The following is a 5486-nucleotide window of genomic DNA, read 5'->3' on the forward strand; positions in this document are numbered from 1 at the left end:
ATCCCCACTCAGCTAGTGCCTTCTGTGTACTCATCGCAGCCTCTTCTTAGTGACGACGATGGCTCTGGGTAGCTACACACTTAGCTTAAAGATACATTTTGATGTCTTGGAACCATCACAGCACTTTTAAATGGATTCTCCCTTCATTCCCATTTTATAGCTGAGGAAACAAAGGCTCATAGAGTTTGTCACTTGCCTTAGGACCTACAACCAGTGTGTAACAGAGTCAGGTTATCAACTCAGGCTACCTGACTCCAAACCTGGGATCCGTAACTGCCATGCCATGCTACACCTGCAGAGGCAGGCTGCTGCTTCCCGTGGGAACGCAGGCTCGTAGACCCAAGCTTCCAAGATGAATCCAAACTCCTCAACTTAACACTCAGCCCTCCATGATCTAGCTCCTACCTACCTACCTCCCCAGCCTCATCTTCCGACGTTGCCCCAATAAACACTAACTGGGCACCCATCCTTCATCCTGATCCAGCTCCCCTCAGCCCTGGCCTGCTTACTCATCCTTTAGGACATCCCTGAAAGTTCACCACTGCTAAAATGTCTTTCCAGATACCCCACCTGCAAGCCAGATTAAGTGCCCCTCCTCCTCCTTGCTTCTGTAGCGCCCTTGGTAATACCTGTTGCAGTGCACTGCGTTGCTGGCTCTCTTCTCTCTCTATAGACTGTGGGCTGCCCATGCAGGGACCAGGATGGTTTCCTTTCTTTCCTGGGCCTCACATGGAACCCAGCTTGGAATAAGAGCCTCATAAATGTCTGCTGACCTGAATTTACTCAGTGGATGTCAGAACTGGAAGGGGACTTGCAGTGACTATAATTGTTCACATTTGCAACATACTTTGAGGTCCAAACAGCCCTTTTACACTGATTATCTTACTTATTCCTCTGAGATTGCTATTATTCCCATAGTTAAGGAAACTGAAGTTCAGAAAAGTTAAGTGACTTTTCCAAGTTCACCCAGCCAGGAAGTGGCAGGGCTGGGATTTGACCTCAGGTCTATGTGACTCCAAGGTTCTCTCCATCACTCCCCGGATCATCTGATTGGAACACATACGTTTTACCAACAAGGACACTGAGGCCAGGAGAGGTAAATTGCTGACCTAAGGTTATGCAGTCTGTACCCAATTCTGTGCCCTTTCCTCAAACAGGAAATGCCTCACAAGGTGAGGACAGGGTCCTGGGCTGAGGAGGGAGGTGCTGCCTGTATCTCTTCCCCATTGCTCCCTCCCCATTTGTCACAACCTGAATGTTTAAATTTTGTATTTAGTATTTACTCTGAAATGGCTTTCATCTGATTTCCCCCTTGCTCACCAATTTAGCTGTCAGAGCGAATAAATGTGAAGCTGGGTTCGCAGCCTCCCCTAGCTCACATTACCTTCCTAGAATTACTCCCCAGCGGGGCGGAACCGCTGCTGGGGGCCTCCCACAGAATTATCCAGTTACTAATGAAGCCTCTTTTCAAACCCAAACCTTGGATCTAGGGGGAGGATGGCAAATTCACCTTGGAGGACCAGATGACCACATCCTGTTTAGTGACCAGGAAAGAATTAAAGTGAGAACTAGATGCCATTCTACATGTATGGTGCTTATAACATTATACATGTAGGGTGCTTGATACAGCTTCAGAGATGTATAAATAAATAAAGCTATAACATTTTCAAAAATATTAGTTTTTAATGTATAGTTCGTTGTCATCCCAATTCTGGAAGGTAAGTATTGTTATTCCCATTTTGCAAGTAAGGAACTGAGGCTCAGAGAAGCAAAGTGACTTGTCCATAGTCTGTCATAGGAAGAAATCGAGTATCCTGATGGAACACACTAAATTTGCTAACCCTAATTTTGCCAAGGTCACTCCTATCTGGACTCTTCTTCCTGCTGGACTCAGGAGTTGTTGGAAGAGAGATTTCTTTTCCAAAGCAATTTCATTTCTGTACTCTTTGAAGTCAGGCAAGCCGTGGGCTGGGATAATGGTTCTTGTGGCTTCCTTAGGTAAGTTATTCAGGAGAATACTCAGTTACTTGGTTAATTTATGCCCTGCCTTACTCCAAGAATTTGATGTTGCACCTAGTAGAATCACAACCAAAAAATTCATTCAGTCCATGCCATAATGATGGCGGATATTTATTGGTTGCTTGCTGTGTGCGGCCCTTTTACTTGGATCATTTGCATAATTTTCACAACAATAGGAGGTGGACTCTGTTATCCTCCCCACTTTACAGATCAGGAAACTGCGGCTAAATAAGTAACTAAAGAACCTATCCAGGGTTACCCAAGTAATAAGAGGCAGTGTCAAGACTGGCACCAAGGCAGCTGGTGAATCTTTATGCTTCACCACTGACTTTACTGCCTCTTATTCTAGTTTTGACTATCTGAGCACTTAATCAGAATTCAGGAGCTGAACTGTATAGTAGCTAAGAGTTTGGGTTCTGGAGTCTGAGTGCCAGAGCTTGAAAAGGGTCTCCTGTAAGCTTGTTTCTGCAACTATAAAAGAAGGATAATAATACAACCTCTTTGTAGGGTTGCTATGAGGATCAAAGAGGATAATGCATGTAAAACACAATGTTTGGCACATCAATGCTCAATAAACAGTAGTTACATTATTATTATTATCACTTAGGGGGCAAACGATTCACATTCCTCCTCATCAGAGGACAAGAATTTGTTTATCGAGCCTCTGAACCTTTGTAGCCATCTCTCTACCTGGAATACTTTCTTCTCTCCCCTGGACCCATCTAGCTGCTTATTCTCCCCGTCCCCAGAGGGAGGAGAAAAGGGAGATAAAAGGTCTCATCTTTATTCCCATTTTGCTGATAAGAAAGTAGGCTGAGCCCTTATAATGGTGAGGCTGGGAGTCATATCCAGGTCTTTTCACAGATGTGGAAAGTGTGTGTGTGTGTGTGTGTGTGTGTGTGTGTGTGCGCACGCAGAGAGGAGACGTGGTAGTGTGCTTAGCCTAGAAGTCAAGAGTATGAGCTCTGATGGCAGATGAATCTGGTTATGAATTCTTGGCTCTGGCAATTAGCCATGTGGCACCATTTTGGACATGATCTCTCTGAACCTCAGTTTCTTCATCAGTAAAATGGGCACCATGAGAGAGGCTACCTCACAGAATTACTGTGAAAAGAAAATGAGGTTATGATTATAAAATGCTTAGCATTGTGCCTGGAACAGTTGAAATGAACTCAGATGTGGGAGTTGGGATTATTATGTGCAGATGAGATATTGGCGTGTGCTGGGGGGGCAAGGGGCAGTTGTTCTGTGGCAATGTCTGAGGGTGCATTTGTGTGACACCTTCACATTGCAATCTGTTTTCATAGTATAAAAGATTAGGGTTCAGAGAGAATCTCTTTTCACTCTGAATTTCTGTGTCTAAGAGCAATAAATGACCATAATGCAGTGAGTGGGAGACAGCCCCAGCTGTCTCTGTACCTTTGTGCTTATAATTGAACAGATATTTGTATCTTTTGAGGATACAGGTGTGGGTCTTTAGTATTAGGCTGGTGTGCAGACATCCTTGCCTATCTGTGTCTGTCAGAATGTGCCTGTGTGGATGCAGTCTGAGGCTTTAACTGTTGGGAATCTCCTATGTCTGCAGAAGTGTGTATGCTGTTTCTGCCTATAAATGGTTATTTCGCCATCTGTAAGGATGTGGGTGCATTTGGGGGTGTCTGAGTAGAGAACATGAGGTTATACGTGAGTTTGCAGATCTGCGAAAGTCTGTGCTCTCTGGAGTATGGATGTGTATACAGTGTAAGAACAATTGTGTGGGGGTGTTTACATCTGGGAATGAGGGCGATTATGGAGGTGATGGTATGTGTGATGGGGTGGGAGTGGGCTGTCATGGTATCTATAGGGCTGGACCTAAGTCTGAGTGTGTATATTTGTTTTTAGAAGAGGATGTATATTTATATATGTCTTTTTAGGCTCAGTTTGTGTGTGGAGAAGGGGGCTGAGGCTGCAAGTGTCCACTTGTGTGTGCTGTAGGGTGCTAGTGTGTGTGAGGCTCTTTGAGGTTGAGGGTTCTGTGTCTGTGTGCTTGGGGGAGGCATCTCCTGCCTTCCCTACCACTGTCATTATCAGTAGAACCCCTAGTGAGACCCGCATTAGACTGCGTGGTGGTTAAGTAAATCCTGAAGGGAAGGAGGATGTCCCAAAGCAACCCCTCCCAAGAGAATTCAGGGCAACTACCCCCCTCCTATTAACACCCCTCTCCCACCCAACCCAATTCCATGCAGTCCTTAGAAGCTGGTGCACTCTCCAGTTGTTATGGAGCAGAGGTACCTGTGCAGGTGTGTGAGAGTATGTGTGGATGCCTCGTGTCCGTGTAAATGATGTGCACAGGCAATCATTTGCATCAGTGTGTACGCAGATGTACCAGGCATGGGATTGCATCAACAGAGCATAATGTGTGACCTCCTATGGAGTCTGTCTCCGCACATGGTACAGCCATGGGTCCCTCTTGTACCTGTGAGTGGGGGAGTGTCTGAGGGTGATGGGTGCCCCTTGACGGAAGGGCGGTAGTGAGAGCTGTGCGGATGTGTGCCCGCCGGTGCCTTTGTATGTCAGCGAGTCTCTCTACCAGCAGCCTTGAGTTCCTGTGTGTCTCTGTGTCTGTGTGTATGTCTCTGAGTCTCTGCCTCGTTGTGTGTGTCTTGCTCTCCCTTGGAGGGGAGGGGATTGGTCACGCATGACTCATCTTGAACTGAGCGGGGTTCCAGCGGCAGGGCGGCCGCCGCCGCAGCTGGAGGGGGAGGAGGACGAGGAAGAGGGAGAGGAGGAGGAGGACTACCAGGAGGGGGAGGAGGAGGAGGAGAAGGAGGGGGCGGGGGCCTCTCCAAGTTTGTCGGGACCTTCTTCCGAGGCAGCGGCGGCCGCAGCCAGGGAGGCCGGGGCTGCTCGCGGGCCGGGGGCGGGGGCCGGGGCCGGGGCCGGGCCGGGGACCACGGGGCCGGCGTCTCCGCTCTCCTCCTGCTCCTGCAGCAGCCTCCGCTCCCACTGCGGCCGTGGCCCCCCTCGGCGCGGCTCTCCGCACTGCGCGCCCGCCGAGCCCGCCGCTCCCCGGCCCATGTACTGGAAGCATGAGAACGCCGCCCCGGCGCTGCCCGAGGGCTGCCGGCTGCCGGCCGAAGGCGGCCCCGCCACCGACCAGGTGAGCTAGCGAGCGAGTGGCGAGCGGCCGGGCCGGGGCGGGCAGTGGCCGGGACCCGCCGGGCCGGGCCGGGTGGCGGGCGGCGGCGGGGAGGAGGGGTGCGGGGGTGCGCCTGCGAAGTGTGTGTGTGTGTGTGTGTGTGTGTGTGTGTGTGTGTGTGTGTGTGAGTGTGTGAGCGCGCGCGAGCGCGAAGGGGGGGTCGCGGAAAGCAGGAACACATTATGCAAATGTTGGAGGAATTTCTCGAAAAGCGATTTAGCAAAGACACAGGCGAATCAAGAGGAGGCGAGGCCGGTATTGTCCGTCTGAATAGGCGCTGATAGCGCCG

The sequence above is a fragment of the Lemur catta genome, chromosome 10 (assembly GCF_020740605.2).
Source record: "Lemur catta isolate mLemCat1 chromosome 10, mLemCat1.pri, whole genome shotgun sequence".
Lineage (NCBI taxonomy): Eukaryota > Metazoa > Chordata > Mammalia > Primates > Lemuridae > Lemur > Lemur catta.